Genomic DNA, 17,728 nt, shown 5'->3' on the forward strand with positions numbered 1-17,728 from the left:
AGCTTTATGGCGAAAGATGTGTCCAATCTGAGGCCAGGAAAAAAATTGATTCTTGTGGAGCACCGCAAGTCCGATGCAGTTTGGGGTGGCCACCTCGAAGATTCCTGACACACTGAGGGAAGTGTTCTAGACAGTGGATGGGATCGGAATCAGTGTGAGCCATAAATCTGACCTGAAATATTGGGAGATATGATAATCTGATAAAAAGACTAAATTGAGTGGACGTTGTGGGATATTTTTTGGGGTACATTATTTTATGATATTTGTTTACGGTATATATTGGGAGAGTGTGGGCGGTTTTCAAAATCAGTTTATATACGGTGTAACAAAAGGCGCTATATAGGCGCCTGACCTGACACAGATGGACACGGAGGCACGTATAAAATGAACAAAGATTTTTATTTTCTCTTCAGACATGGGGCACATCTTCCCTGTGTCCCACAGCCCAACACAGTCCCAAAAACCACAAAAGACCCACAACACAGTTCTTTCTTCCTTTTACCACCAAGCTTAGTCCTCCTCCTCCCAACTCTGGCTCTCGAGTGGAGGTGGCTGGCCCCTTTTATAGCCCACCCAGAAGTGTTCCAGGTGCTTGGCCACCTGGTCCCAATTGCACTTCCGGGAGGGGCTGAGGACTCGTCCAGCTGGGATGGTGAATCCAGGCAGCACCCCCTAGTGGCCACCCCAACTCCCAACCAGGCTGTGGAGGACTCCATCTCCCACGGACCCATGCGGGAGGTTGGGGAATCACCTTCGGTCAGGGAGGATACCACCAAGTATCCCGAGGGAGGTATTGAGCTGCCCATGGTTCATACCCCGGAACATATGCAGCAGGGGCGTCCTGGTTGGGCATGGGACCCTGCTGCCCATCACAACAGGGAATTTGTGGGATTGTAGATAAAGTATTAATTACATTTTTTGCTGCACGTTTTCTCTGGATCATTTTTTGTAAAAATCCCTTTTATTAGTGGATGTAATTTTCTGCAACATGGGAAGGGGTCTGAATACAGTTTGGGGTTAATAATAATAATTCTTTGCATTTATATAGTGCTTTTCTCACTCCTCAAAGCACTTAGCAGTTGCAGGTTAAAGGCCTTGCTCAAGGGCCCAACAGAGCAGCAAATGACTTGCAAACATTAGTTAAATTTTCACAATAATCTTAGTGAAGCGTAGCGGTTACAATCGCTACAGAGTAAATCTGTTTAATTCAACGTAGTCCCTCTTAGGAAGTCAGAACCTGTTCCAGCAGTGACAAATGCAGGACAAGATCTTGACACTGAGGGGACACATCCAGCGCACAGCCACAACACACTAAGTCAGTTTAAAGTCCAGTGTCAGTCTCACATCTTGTCTATCAGTGGAATATTGTTATTAAAATAGAGATAATAATACGCACAGCTTTAGACAACTGCAGCCACATACATGTCCTGTGTTTCTTTATTCTTTTTATTCATGCTGAATCAGCAGTTTGCTTTCCTCAGATCAAATGTCAGCAGAGCCTTTACCAAAGTTTTAGTAGGGAAACCTTGTGAATTTTCGCAGCCCCAAAGCTATTTTTGAATGTCTGCCCACCGCGGCCAGGCATCGCCCAGAATGTTGTACATAAAAATTGTACATTTCTTTGTTCTATTTGTCCAAAGAACATTTTTTTTTTTTTCTCCTGTGCAACACTTCAAATAATTATAAAAAATACAACAATTAAGGGTGTGGTGGAGCTTTGGGAAACAAAGAATGAAATTACTGCCTCACTTTAACATGAGATCTGTCTCACGGCACTATGCTGTCATACCACGTACAACTAACGCCTCCTTGGCTTTTGACATTCTGGGTTTAGGTGGTTTTTCTATGTCAGGTCTCTATGACCTTTGAGTGCTCATGTGGCTTGCTTTCAGAACACTTTGTGAACTCCAGTGTCTAACTACATGTGGTTCAGACCCTCTAAGAGCTTCTCAACTTCCTTTATGTATAAAAGGCAACTTTTCCATTAAATTTTTAATCGCCCTGACAAGTGTGTAAATACCTGCTAAATAGACCTGCTCCTGCATACTGTACATGTTACTATAGTACCATGTAGCCCCCCCTATGTGACAGGAGGAGAGTTCTTCATTCAGCTGGGTTGTAATCCTTTTCAGGTTCATTTTAAAGACAATGATAACGCTTGATTTGTACTGTCGTATGTTGGAATATACTCAAGGCTGCCACAGGTAATGCTGTAATGAAAACTGCTTTAGAAATACTTCATAATGCACCTTCAAAATGTGGCATAGTAATCTTTATAGATTTTTATAACACATAGCGACTGGGAGCCGATTGAATCGGGCTACAAATTCAACATTTGTGAAATCCATACTTTCTAGCAAAGAATTATTTGTTTTGTTAATTCCATGAGTTTGGTCTCATCCGTTGCGAGAGATGGATGTCTGAAGTGGAGCTCAGCTAGCAGCAGTGTTATTTTTCAGATTATCTGCTTATTATCTTGAGATATCCTGTATTTATTCAACCCGAGGGCACTGCTACAGTATATGTAAGCATATATAAACATGGCCAACAAGAAAGGGGGTCCGAAAGAACCGAAAACTAAAGCTGCATCCAAGCTAAGATCAGCAAGCCCTAGTTCAAGACACGGCCTTTCAGAGACAGACATGGATCAGACAAGCAAAAGTACAGACTCCTCAGGACCACAGTCCGCTACATCGTTACTGGCTTAGAGCAAAAAGGGGAGCGAATGTATGATCGTGAGTGAAGCAGGCCTTGATAGCTCGCCAATTGGAGAAGATCACCTGAAACTGGAAAAGGCCTTGCAGTCCGCGGTTTCAATTACTCCACGCGAGCCAGGAACAGCGGGGACACCGGCTACAATAGAGCCTGCCGCTTCACCTACGGTGCAAGAAAGCACAATTGAACTGTCTGAACTGAAGGTGATGTTCGCTGAGCTCATGCAAGAGATAAAGAAAAGCGAGAAGGCAAATGAGAAGGCAAGAGTAAAGGCAAATGAAAGGCTGAGACAGGAGCTGCAACAGGCAAATGAAAGGCTGCGACAGGAGCTACAACAGGAGCTGCAACAGATGCGACAGCAGGATAATAAAGTCTTTAAAGATATGCTGGGAAAAATTGAAGAGCACATTCAGGAAAACTCGGTTAAACTGAGCATGTTTGCTGATCAACTGGAGGATGTCAAGGAGACATTCACAACTCGGATTGAAACAGCTGAAAATTTAGCTGCCAGTGCTGAAGAAAAAGCAGCAAATGTCAGCTCCGAATGCAAAAAACTCGGAGACAGACTGGCTGCTTTGGAAGATGGAAGCAGAAGGTATAATGTCAGAATTGAAGGTCTGCCTGAGAATCGAGAAAGTCCAAACCCAGTGAAATTCGCAGCTGAATTTTTTTTCTAAAATAATTGGGGAGGACTTTAAAGCAGATTCTGAGATAGCAGCGGCTTATCGCGTACACGGATCAAATACTGTTAAACCTAGATCTTTTATTATTTGCTTTGAAAGATTATCATTTAAGCTAGAGGTGATGGCACTCCTCAGACACAAGCAAGAGATTATATATGAAAATAACCACATTCGTATCTTCCCTGACTTCTCTCCAGCAACAGCTACTAAACACGCAGCCTTCTACAACATTAAACAGCGGTTACGGCAAACCAATATCAAATACAGCCTCTTGTATCCGGCCAAACTGAAAGTGGAATTGCAAGGTCAATTCTATGTCTTCACTAGCAAGGAAGAAGCAGAAAAGGAATTAAGAAAGCTGATCCCGGGGCTACTCTGATACATAATAGTGAGTCATGGCCGTTAATGATATGGCAAGGATTAATAATCTACTGTCTGATCTAATTGTTTAAAATACGGGTTTTTATTATTATATATTCTCATTATCAGACATTATTACTAGGGCGCTATCTGTTTATGTTTTATTGTGCTTAATTACTTTGTCTTTTTTTTTTTTATTATCTAATTATTTTCTCTCTACCCTAAACGAGACTGTTCAACATCATACCCTTGGTTTATTGTTATTGCTATTATTGCATTAAGACTTATTATGCTTATTCTGGACCACTTTCTAACACCATTCCCCGGGTTTATTATCCGGGTGTATTATCTTAATACACTAAGATTGCTGAAGATTATATTTATTCTAAGTGCACAGTTTTTTTAGACTATATTGGTAATAGATATCTCTATCTTTTAAACCTAAAACGCTGCTGCGTGGGGGCTTGTTTTGCTTTGGATGTGCTCTGTCTCTGGGTATGTCAGAGGACCGGGACTGTGTGAAGTGGGTTCTAGCCTCACGTGGGGAGGCAAAAAGAGAGGGTGGGGGGTTAAAGGGGGGAGAGAAAGAGAGCAGGCTTGATCTATATCTAATCTATCCATTTAATCTTTATAATTATAACTACCAACGTAATAATAGGCTGCATGGCAATAACTCTTGGGAAAATAGGAAACTAAGGCCGAAGCTGTCTCACTTCCAGTTAAGACTATAAAATAACATCAAAAACTCAGAATCAGTGTCTCCATGATGGGACAGTTAACTTCTTGAGCTGGAATGTTAAAGGCCTGAATCACGGATTAAAGAGAAAGAAAGTACTCTCTCACCAAACAGGTCTAAACGCTAAAATAGTATTTTTACAGGAGACCCATCTACCAAGCAAGGATCAGTTCCGGCTGCAAAAAGACTGGACTGGCCAAATGTTCCATTCTAGTTTTACAAAGAAAACTAAAGGTGTGGGAATTCTCATACATAGAACAGTCTCATTTGTAGCATCAGATGTAGTATTGGATCCTGAAGGGAGATATGTAATGGTCATGGGAGACTTATCTAACTGTAAAATGATTTTGATAAATGTTTATGCACCTAATGTTGATGATAAGGAATTTATACAAAATTTATTTGCATCCATTCCCTATGTGAACACTCATAAAGTTATAATGGCTGGGGACTTTAATTGTGTTCTAAATCCACTTTTAGATAGGAGAAGGGATTACTGTATTTAGAAGGTCGTAAACAGGTTTTCTTTGCTCTAACTGCGAAAATATTCAATTTATAAATAAAGAATCCTACTTCGCGGAAATTCATTTATCGCGGCAGAGTCTGGAACGGATTAACCGCGATAAACGAGGGTTGACTGTAGTACAAAATTCATATCCAAACAAATCAGTTTCTTCCTAGAGACAAATACATCCTCAGAGATTTCAGCAGGAATACTCTGGGAAACTCTTAAGGCCTTCTTAAGACGACAGATTATCTCATATCTTTCCCACAGAAATAAATTAGAAACCAAGAAAGTGTCGTGGCGAAAAATTCATCATCAGAAGGCTTTTTACCTAAAAATAAAGGCTATTAGGACTCGAGATAGACAGACAGAGTTTTAAGGCTTTATTGCAATAAATCAAGCACACGGACTCAACCCATTTCGGCCGAATGAGATTGAGCCCCGATCATTACAGCCATTGAAGTTTTTATAACAATTTCTTATCATTTTGGCTCATTCAATTAGCTCATTCTGCACCTGGTTTTACTGTCCATTGTTCCTCTTGGTGTCTGTTTGGCTTATTTTGATTGGTCTAAGACTGGGTGGATGGCTTCCTCTTCACCATTTTTGGGCTTTACTATGTAATTTCCTATCTTTTCTGACCTTGCTCTAATGAGCTTGTTTGCCTACCTCCTCTGACTCCCTTTTATTCCTGTCTAACCAGACTTTGAGTTTCCATGTGAACCCTTATTATCTCCTTACTTTTCCTATTACTGGCCCCCTTATGGAATTTGTAATGCTGTTCCCATTTTCTCTCTGGCCAAGGCTTCAATTCCATATATGTGTTTTCCTCTCATCGTTTCTTCTCTTAAGCCTTCCAAACTTTTTACAATAGTGACCTGAAGCTTAAGCTTTAATTAAAAAGAAGTATAGTATGTGCTTTCATTTGATCATTGCTTGGCATGCTTGATTTGTCTTAATTTCTACACTAAAGTTAATTGCTAACATATTCTTATAATATTTTTGCTAATGCCTGCATTTACTAAGATTTTCTCTTCATGCATTAGGTCAGCATGACCGTGCTTATAGCAAAAGCCTTTCTGCTGATTCAGCAACCCAGCTGGTTTCAGAGGCCTCTTCTCTATGTTATCATTTCCTAGCCTTAAATCACAGGTGTTCTCAAACTCTTATCCTGTCCAAAACTGGTCTCGGTGTATCAATTAGCTGTTCTTTTCTTTACTTTGGAAATTTTAATGTAAGCCTAAAAAATAATGCAATATAACTGATTTTTTAGTTAACTATTTGCTAGACCTATCATATATGCTTTAATATTCTAATTTATGCTTAATCTAATGTTTTAGAAGCTTTTAATTACTTTTTATGGCTCTATATGTTAATTTGCTATTCTCTGATGCTAATAAAAAATTTTCCTTCTTCTAAAGTAGCAGAGATAAAAAGCGAAATTACTAGAATAGATGAAGAAGATGCCAGACTACCAAGTGAGACTCTACATAGGAAAAGGCAGGGTCTATATTCAGAACTAAACCTCTTGACAACTAAAGAAACTGAACAACTAATATATAAATCCAGACATCATTACTATGAACATGGAGAGAAAGTTAATAAGCTTTTAGCTCAACAAATTCACAAGCAAGAAGTGCACAACGCAATCTCAGTAATCACCAACACAAACGGAGATAAAATCATCGACCATAAAATATAATGCACACTTTCAGAGACTACTATAAATCCTTATATACTACTGAGTTTAAAGAAGACAATACACAATCTAATGCATTTCTGGATACATTACAAATAGACACTTTTAGTGCGGAGGAACTTGATAATCCTCTGCCGTTATCAGAATTACTAGATGCTATAAAGTCACTCCAAGGGGAAAGCAGCAGGCCCTGATGGCTACCCTGCAGAATTTTACAAGAAATTCTCCGCTCAGCCTAGCTCCTCTCCTATTAGCAACATTTACAGAAGCCAGAGATAACCAATCTCTTCCTCAAACCTTTCGCCAAGCACTAATCACTGTTTTCCAAAACAAAATAAGGACTTATTACAATGTGCATCATACAGACCAATTTCACTTCTGAATAATGACGTTAAAATACTCTCTAAAATCATAGCTAGAAGGATGGAGAAAGTGCTCCCTCGTAATATCACAAGACCAAACTGAATTTATTAGGGGCCGACACTTATCTTCAAATCTTTGACGCCTGTTTAATGTAATATACTCACCAACTAAATCAAACACCCCAGAAATATTATTATCATTGGATGCAGAAAAGCATTGACATGATTGAATGGAAATACCTTTTACTACATTGGAGAAGTTTGGGTTTGGCCCGAACATTTGTGCATGGATTAAATTACTGTATACTAACCCAGAAGCTTCAGTTTGCATCAACAACATTTGCTCAGACTACTTTAAACTAGAACGTGGCACTAGACAAGGATGCCCCTTGTCACCGCTGCTGTTTGCAATTGCCATTGAACCACTGGCAATACATTGTCGAAATACTGATCAGATAAAGGGGATTAGCAGAGAAGGACGGGAACAGAAAATCTCATTATATGCAGATGATATGGTACTGTATATATCGACCCAGAAAATTCTGTGCCTGCAGTCTTAGCAGCACTCACAGAATTTCAAAAGATCTCTGGTCTCAGAATTAATCTGAATAAAAGTGTACTCTTTCCAGTGAATTCTCAAGCATATAATATTAGATTAGACACCCTACCTTTTATCATTGCAGAACAGTTTAAATACCTAGGGGTAAACATCACAAGTAAACATAAAGCTCTTTATCAACAAAATTTTGCCGTCTGCATGGAAAAAATTAAACAAGACTTGCATAGATGGTCAACCCTTCATCTCACACTAGCTGGAAGAATTAACACTGTTAAGATGAATATTCTTCCTAAGCTCCTTTTTATTTCAAAACATCCCAATATACATTAATAAATCATTCTTTAAGCAATTAGATTCAACAATAACCTCATTTATTTGGAATTCAAAACATCCACGCATCAAAGAGCGACCCTACAAAGACAAAAGGCAGAAGGCGGCATGGCTCTTCCAGTTTTATTACTGGGCAGCAAATATACAGGCGATAAGAACCTGGACACAAATAGAAGAACATACACAGGCTTGGACCGCAATAGAAGTAAAATCCTGCAGTACTTCTTTGTATTCCTTGCTCTGTGCTCCAATAAACACAAGTTATCGGCAATATACTAATAACCCAATTGTGCTCCACTCACTTAGAATCTGGAACCAATGTAGAAAGCATTTTAAGACGGAGAAGCTTCTATCTGTGGCACCTGCAAGAGAACCACCTCTTTCAACCTTCACAAACATATGCAGTTTTAATATCTGGAAAAAATTTGGAATTAACTTGCTTAGAGATCTTTATATAGACAACGTCTTTGCATCCTATGAACAATTACATTCCAAATTTAACATTCCAGCTACACATTTCTTTCACTATCTTCAAATCAGGAACTTTGTTAAACAGAACCTTCCCGATTTTCCTCATCTTGCACCCTCATCAATGCTGGAAAAAATATTGCTCAATCTCAAGGACTGCAATATATAAAATTTTACAATCCCTCCCTTTCAAAGATCCAAGAGTACACTGGGAAAAAGATCTCTCAATTAATATATCAGAAAAGGAGTGGAAAGTAGCAATGCAGAGAATTCACTTGAGCTCCATATGCGCAAAGCATACAATTATACAACTCAAAATTATATATTGTCTCGTCTAAAACGCTCCAAAATGTTTCCAGGGCATGATCCAACCTGCGAACGCTGCAACCAAGTCCCAGCCTCACTGGGTCACATGTTCTGGGCTTGCACCAAATTAACATTTTTCTGGACCAAAATTTTCAATTACCTTCAGACAGCCTTGGACTCACAATCCCTCCTAACCCATTAACAGCTGTGTTTGGGGTTCTTCCAGAGGGGTTTAAAGTGGAGAAAGACAAACAAATTGTGATTGCATTCACTACACTTTTGGCACGCAAACTTATTCTGCTAAACTGGAAGAACCCAAACTCTCCTCTTTTAAGTCAGTGGGAAACCGATGTGTTATATTATTTGAAATTGGAAAAATCAAATACTCAGTTAGAGGATCCGTACAGACTTTTTTCAAAACATGGCAGGATCTAATCAGTAATATTTTAAAATAAGCTCTTAAAGCACAGAGGAAGCAATTATTTCCATATTTCTCTGTCTTATGCATCCATCTCATCAAATTTATTAATTTAGGTATGTTTACAAGCCTTAAATTTCACGCCGTTTGTATTGCTCTCTCTCTCAGGGGTGGGGATTGATTTGTTCTTAACTCAATTTTACTTTTTGTAAAAAATTGATTGATTTGTATGGATTGCAATAAAATTAATAAAACTTAAAAAAAAAACACCAAATAATTCCTTGAAATGACTTTGTTATCATGGCACTGATTTGTGGTTAAAATAGACCTTTTCGGCTGCCGCAAGGCACGGGCTGCTCGATTTCTTTCATCCTGTGCTGAATTTGCGGCTGCTTGAGCTTCTTCAGTCCCTTGTGCACGGCTGGCATGATGTCTGTCAGCGTTAGTAGCATTCTGTAGCACATGTTCTTCATCTGTCCTTTGTGTCCGATTTGCATGATTTCTTTCAGCGTTAGTAGCATTTGTAACCGTACACTGCTCATCTGTTTGGTGTGCTTGTTGTGTATGTGTGGTCGCATTAGCAAGTCTATGTTCTCCGTCAGTCATGTGACTTCGTTTCCTACGCATCCTTCCCACGACCACTGCTTGTGTGGCTGCTCAAGGTATTGCTGCGAACACCATACATATGGATAGTATCAAATTATATATAAGGATACTGCTTATGTTATCTCTTCATGGCACTTGTATCTTTAATCCTTCTCATCCATCTTCTGATGTCCTTCAGGCTTTCAGGGAAGTGATGTGATTTTATAGTTGCCAAATAGCCTGACAAGAATATTTTTGGATTAAAGCCTTAGTACAAACACAACAAGATCATGGAATCTCGGCACAGGCAAAGTAGGATTAAACCCAGGACTCAGGAGCTGTGAAATATGAGCTATGTTAACTACTGTGTCGCCCATCATGATATACATTTTCATGATAAATATAGATTTTTTCAAAGCTTCAGTGACATGATATATTATGGCATATATATTTATGACACATTCACCAATTCTGAACCCACTGTTTGCATAAGAGGATTAAAAAGAGCCAAAACCAATGCTGCTGGCATCAGATACAACAACAGAGATGCCAGTCCAATGCATGTCAGACCCACACACTCTCACACGCAAGGGGCAGATTTAGAATGTGAGGAGAAAACCCCCAAATAAAAACAACAATTGGGACCTCCAATCGGGCTAACTCAGGTCCCTAGAGCTGCATGGCAACAGACTGAACCACGGTGCCAGTGTACTGCCTGCCTTTATGGTGCGTATGTAAGATATGCTGGCTTTCTAGCATGAGAATTCTAGTGGAACAGAACCAGAATTATCCTTTATGTGTGCATATTTTTGTAATGTTAACATTACTGCCCTCTGTACATGTGACAGTAATAATCCTATAAAGCATCCACTTCTGTGCCACCATCACTTGATCAGGGAACCATGCAGTCCTTACATTGATGGTTTGAAGTTCAGAGGTCCACGTGACCATCATCATCTAATTCTTCCATGTGAAGCCTGAAAACCATGAGGACCGATTGAGATTGTTTATGTTAGGTAGAATGCCTAGTGGGGTCTTAGTGGTCTCGTGGCCTCAGAACCCCTGCAGATTTTGCTTTTTTTCTCCAGTCCAGGAGTGTTTTTTTCTGTCCTCCTGGCCATTGGACCTTACTTTATTTACTTGTTACTTAGTATTGCCTAATCTTATTTTTATATTTTTCTTTCTTCATTTTGTAAAACACTTTGAGCTACATCTTTTGTATGAAAATAAATGTTGCTGTTGTTGTTCTTCTTCCTCTTCATGTTTTCCCACTCCTATGTGGGGTCAATGTTTTATTGGTTTCATCACGATTTTTATGACTGGTTATTTTTCCTGATGCTAACCCTCCCCATTTATCAAGACTTGGGACCGGCTCCAAAATTTAAATTGAATTAACCTAATTCACCCATTCATCTAACTAATAACATCTGTCCCTGTAATGACTAGTAAGACATGCAAGTTCACATAATCAAAGAAAGAAATCAAAGAAAGGTGTGCTGGTTCCTGGTCTATCTCAGCTGGCATCAGACCAGCGTGATACCCTCTGACATCATCCTCAACTTACAAAAGCAGCCTTATAGATTTACATATTAAGTAAACTGAAAAGCCTGCAAATTCTCCTAGCTATGAAATGCATAACTTTAAAGAGCAACGCCACAGATTTAGAACTGAGCAGCTCTGAGGAGAAAAAGGACAAACAACAACACAGACAGAACAAAACGAATACATGCCCCACAAGTGAAGAAAATAAAGAGTGCGTTTATTTTACACGTGCCTCTGTGTCCAATCTGTGTCGGGTCGGGTGCAATATAGCACCTTTGTTACACTGGCGTAGTCAGCAGGATTCCGGTCTGACTTTTGGGGCCGGGAACTGTACCAAAATTTGAGTAACGACCTGGCACAGCAGCGCGAGGCACGCGACCAGCACAGCTGCGCACCAAATCGCGCACATGCGGCCAGGAGCCGCAGGAGGACCACCAAGGAGCTCCTAAGGAAGCCGCATCAATGGGAAAGAAAAAAGCCAGGGAGGACTCAGAGGTCAGCTGCCAGACACTGCCACGCTGGCCAACACCACGGTTGCAGCAGGAGGTTGGTGATGGGCCCAGGGGTAAAGGGCCATGGGAGTGTTTTTCCACATTTGTGCCTCCCTACCTCCTAGAGGGGCGAAGTACCCGTTGGTGGCCCGAGGACATGTGTCCGTGGTGTGACAGTGGAGCGAGCTCTGGAGAGAGCGAGGCTGACCTGTGTCTTTCCTTCGGCCCTGTACATCAGCTGAAGGACGAGAGCCTGGAACAGCTTCCCGGCACGGTGTTCCCGCTGAAGGAGCAGGAGTTCCTCCCCATGGCAGGTAAGAGGGTGGAGGGTGTGTGTCGGCTCCCCACTGAGATCAGAGGTGGGGATGACGAACCTTCACCCCAACCTCAAAGAATACCTGAAGGGGCCTGTGGGCAACCAACCGCTACAGTCCCTTGCTAAAGTTTTTCAGGTCCTGCAGGAGATGAAGGAGGGACTAGAAAAGAAGCTCGATGCACCGTTAAGAGCCATCACTGAGTGGCTGAAGTGCCGCAGCGCGAGTTCCTCCAGCCTGCAGAATGCGGCGACACAGGTAAGTGAAGCCTGTGCCATATATGAAAGGGGACGGCAAAGCGCAATGGCAGCAGTATTGGTTAGTGCTGCTTGCCAGTCAGCCCCACCTTCTACAAGAGACGCAAGCGCGATGACGGACAGCGCGGCAGAGGAGAGTGCAGGGAGGGAGCTGATAGAGATCGGCTATTTGTTACACTGGTAAACAATTAAAAAAAAACTATTTTATAAGTTTAGGCGCCTGTTCCTTTTCTACCAGGACTCTGGGCTTCTTTGAAACATGCACATCACCCTGCTGTAAATAAGACTTCCGTGGTGGCATTTTTTAAATTTAGTGCCAACAATGTCCTCAACGGGCACGATGAACTTCAAGATGTGTCTCAGCTCCTTCTGCGTAATGTCTTTTGTGGGACATATTCCTAAAATTGATCTACTTCCTTTTTACTGTGAGTACCCATATGAAGTAGAATTAGTAGTGGAAATTTAGTGGAAAGTACAGGAAAAAAAAGCTTCATTTTAAGTTGAGAATAAGGGACTTATGTCTTCAAGCCTAAAATGGAAAGTTCAGGAAAGTAAGGCCTGATGGCCAGGGAGGACAGAAAAAATAAAAACAACTTCAGAGGACTGAAGAAAAAAATTCAATCTGCAAGGGTTCCAAGACCACCCAGCTTCCAGGCTTCATGTGGAAGAATTAGACGATGATGAGCATGTGGACGTCTGGCCTTCAATCCATCAATACTGGGACATCATGGTGCTTTGATCAGGTGGTGTTGGTGCAGATCGCCATCACAGAAAACCAGAAAAAGAACAGCAGAGAAAGTAGGGGTTAGTACAAATTGTGGAGCCTTGAAAGAAAATGATAATTAAATGCATATACAGAATATCAGGGTTACACTAAAATGAAGCCACGAGAAAGCCATGTTAAAGTAATGGGTTTTCAGCCAGAAGCAAGCTTGGAGCACTGTGGTGTAGCAGGTCCACAGTTCTGAATGGAAGGCCATTTTTTTAAATAATCTATTAACTGTGTCAGTCTCTGAAGACGCGATCGTGCAGCCGCGGGGAATAAATGAGGTAATTGGGGTGAGTCACACCTGCACATGAGGGTACGATTGTTCATAATTGCTTAATCGGCTTCCTGCGGTGCGTGATTGAGCTGCTGTGCCCATGGAGCCACATAAGTACAGGCCGGCACAGGAGATCGTGAGGAAAAACAGAAAAGAGTGAGAACAAAAAAAAAAAAAAAATATGAGTGAGTGAGTACCAGCCAGCTAGCTGAAAGAGAGAGGTCATCACAGTCAGCAGCCCCAGTCAGACTGAAGGATCGGCACTTGAGGGACACATCGCACCCACCGATGATGTGGAAGAGTGGGTCCGATCAAGGTGGAGTCCTCCCTAGTGATCTGAGGGACAACTGCGTGTGTGAAAAGGAAGGAGGACAACTAACCCCAAGCAGTCTGGTAGTTGCTGGCGGAGGCAGCCAAGACGGGGGGCGGTAGTGTGAGGACCATGGCGGCTGAAGCCTTTCCAGCTGAACAAGCCTTGGGTGAGCCGGAGAGACTGGAAGGAGCTGTGCTTCGCTGGTGTGGCCCCAATGACTACTGCAGGTTATTCTCGTGTTTTAGCCTTGTTTTAAACATTTGAACACTATTTATCTGGACACTGTTTGTTGTTGTAATGAAAGCACCTGCACCTTTTCCAGGTTGATTCGTCCCAATCAGAGCAGCTCATCCAGTTACATTACAGACGGAGTTGGGTTCGAGGGCTCCCAAATCTGGAAGTGAGAGCATGGAATAGGACCTGCACCATCATAAGCACCCGAAACAAAGACAATTTCACATAATTCAAAAAGCAGTATATTTCTAGATTGATAATTGCATTGAGTACATGATTGGAATATTGGAAAAATGTTTAAAAAAGAAACTGAGGGACGCTTATTACTCTACTTACTTTGTACAATGGGCTGCACCACATTAGCCCCTAATATAGAAAACGTAACTGCCAAGATAACTGGATGTAATGACTAAGTCAAGACATTTGAGCTAAGAGAAGGGCGGCTCCCACTTCACTGCTTTTCTGTGTGCACAGGCTCGATTCATTTTTTTCTCTTCGGTTTCCTGTCTCCGTGTGATAAGGATAAGAAGGACACGCCATCGAATCTGCATTTGCTCTAAGAACTGGGTGCGCTAGCACTGCTCAAATACATGTTTGTTTTGTATTAAATAAATGACTGTCTCCTGAGAGAATACAGAAGTGTAGCTTTAACTATCAACTGAGAGAAAGGTGGGATTTTAGGGACTGTACTATTATTCTTTGTTGGACTAAAGTCTGCCATGAGTTGTTATGGTGACTTCATCTACTCCATTTAATCCATTCTAAGAAGCCAAACCCAGATGGGCACTAGTCTGTGCTGGTTTCAATTTAACTAGAGAAAATATAATTGTAAAGAGTTGGAGTACCACCTTGGTAATTTCAAAGGTTTGGGGGAAAAATAACATACAATTAGTTGCAGAGGTGTCTTGTCCAGACCAGAACTGAAGAAGGAAGCTGGTTTCCCGGGTTATGAAGATAAATGGCAGGAAGGGGAAGGTCCAGGAAGATGAACACCAGAGATGACGTCGGCGATGGAAGGCTGGTCTATCACCCGGTCTGCACAGGGAGAAAGAGAGCAAGGATAAAAAAGCAGTGGCAGACCCTGACTCAGAGGGTGACTACATTCACTCGAGTCCATGAGCTGCCTTCCATGTGCGCACGTGTGACACCACCTAGCTAGCAAAGGTATAATTCACAAGTCATTTTTTGTCATCCTCAAAATCTGGATGTGCTTTCAATTAAGACCTAAACTCTGATTTTCTCTTTCTCTCTAATTCAATTTAAGCGAATGCCCTTTGATACATTCCTAATGATGATCTGTTTTTATTTTTCAAATTACTTTGGTTATTTAGACATGAAACAATACACTTAGCCCATGTTAAAAATTCATAATGTAATTCAGGCTTCATGATGAAATATTCTGAAATTCTAAAGTTTTTATTAAAAAAATGCATCGTATGGCTTAGTGAGACATATTTCCAGACTTTCGTAAATCAAGACACTACAAACTAAATTCAAATCAGTGCACAAATATGCAAGTTTTAATGCACAATTATTATCAAAATAATGTAACCTAACATAATAATATAAAATACGTACACTGAGGTAATAATATAAGGCGTGTTGCATGTTGAAGTACTGATAATGTTACATATCCTTTTAAGAAAAAGGAGAATATCGACACTCCGCATGAAGCTGGGACTTCCCCGCTGCGACGATATCCAGGCAGTTTAAAACTCTCACTCGCTGGGTACACACATATGATTTGAGCAGAAGAGCAGGTACCTGGAAATTGTCTGCTTCCTCTGTCCACCATGCTAGAAGACTCATGTTGAGAGCAATGTGAGAGCCACTGTTGAGCAATTCGTCCTTTCTCTAATCTACCTCTACTTCTGAATCAGTATCAGTGAATGGTGTATCGATGTCTCAATTACTCAAACTCACATCCACGGCTCATGACAGCTGTAGTATCTGCAGCTTGCTGCTCCCAGTAGCATTTGAGTGCCTCATGGGATAACTGTATTAATACAATGGAAGCAGTGGTGCATTTATTAAATAATGTTGCGATTCTCTGTACTCTTCCGATGATGTGACTCACTAAATTAGGCGTGTGTGTGAAACATTTAACCTACGGTCCCAGACCACTTTCACATACAGTGATGTCTATGTTGACAGCTTTCTCCTTCACATCATTATACAGACGGTGAATAACAATTCTGACGAAGTGCAGTCCATTGACATATTATACCTTACTTCTTGTTTTTCAATCTGATTTTGAAAACCTCAGCTTTTCAAAAGATGTTCTCATTTGCCTTTGTGTTAGTAGGCCATATTTTATATCAACAGCATTTTTTTGTATCTCGAAATTCGATCTTACAAAATTTAATCCCATGCCCACTGGCACTGCATAGTCTTGTCTGGGAAAAGCTCAAACCAGAAGTGCATCCCATGCTATAGAGATTCAAGAGAGCACAAACAAGAAGAAGCAGTAAACATTGTACTGTAAATGAGTCAATTATTTTATACGAGCTGTCCCCCGCGGCTTTGCCCATGTAGTAGTGAAACAGGACAAATTTTAAAAATCAATAAACAAACTGGTATCGCCAGCTAAGCGGAGGCAAGGTACGCTCCAAAACATGGTGTGAGGTAGACCAACTTGAAGGGAGGCTGGCGCATGAGTGAGGACGGCCCTGCCTGGCTCCCTAATCCTGAGGTCCATCCTCCCCTCGGCCCGCAGCCTGTCTCTAGGATTTGTGCGAATAAATTGGCGCCACAACTGAACTATGATACTTAGCGCAATGACAGAAGTCGCAAAATTAACCAAAATGTTCAAACAAATCATAGAAAAAAAAACCGATCTAAATCCGTTAAGTAGTTCTCGTGAAAGGTAGAGTGACTCAAACGGAGGCTGGCGCCTTAGTGAAAATGGCCCTGCCCAGCACCCCACTCCTGATGACACAATTTCCCCTCCCCTTGGCCTGCAGCCTCTATCTCAGATTAGCACAAATAATTTGCTACTGCCAACTATGATACACGATGAGAGAAGTCGATAATCAACCGGAATTTTCAAGCAAATTATAGAAAAAAATCTGATCTAAATCCGTTAAGTAGTTCTCTTGTGAAAAGTGTACAGACATACATACAGACAGTCGTTGGATTTTATATATATAGAGATGATCCTGAAGAAATGTGATTAAAAACAAAACTCAACATAGCTGAGACAAAAAACTGATGTCATCTGAAAACAATTCATAATCACATAAATCTAGAACAGTAGAAATAATTTCCTCTCCTCCAGTTGCAAGAGACGTTCATTATGAATGGGTTGGATTCAGTCTAAAAAAGCAACAATCTGTTTATTTTTTTTTATATGTCGGCCTGATATTTTAGGAAGGTGGCATGGACGCATAGAGAAAATGGGCAAATAAAATGAAGAAGTCTGAAAAATCAAAAAAGAGTATGAGTGAATACCTGATGTCTATGAAGGTCCTGACTTTCCATTATTGAACAGAAGATTGATAGTTTACAGGAGCATAACTCTGTAACATTACCCACAATTCAGCAAAAATAGAAGTAAACATGAGGCGGCAAGGTGGCTCAGTGGTAACGCTGCTGCCTCTCAGTAAGGAGACCAGGGTTTGCATTTCCCGTCCTTCCTGTGTGAAGTTTGCATGTTTTTCCTGTGTCTGCGTGGGTTTCCTCCCACAGTTCAAAAAGGTATAAAAATGTAATTTTGTGTAGAGTATTCCTTCAAGCATGATTTAAATCTGGGGTCGCCAAGTCCGGTCCTGGAGGACCACCGTGGCTGCAGGTTTTCATCCTAACCCTT

The sequence above is a fragment of the Polypterus senegalus genome, chromosome 15, assembly GCF_016835505.1.
Source record: "Polypterus senegalus isolate Bchr_013 chromosome 15, ASM1683550v1, whole genome shotgun sequence".
NCBI lineage: Eukaryota > Metazoa > Chordata > Cladistia > Polypteriformes > Polypteridae > Polypterus > Polypterus senegalus.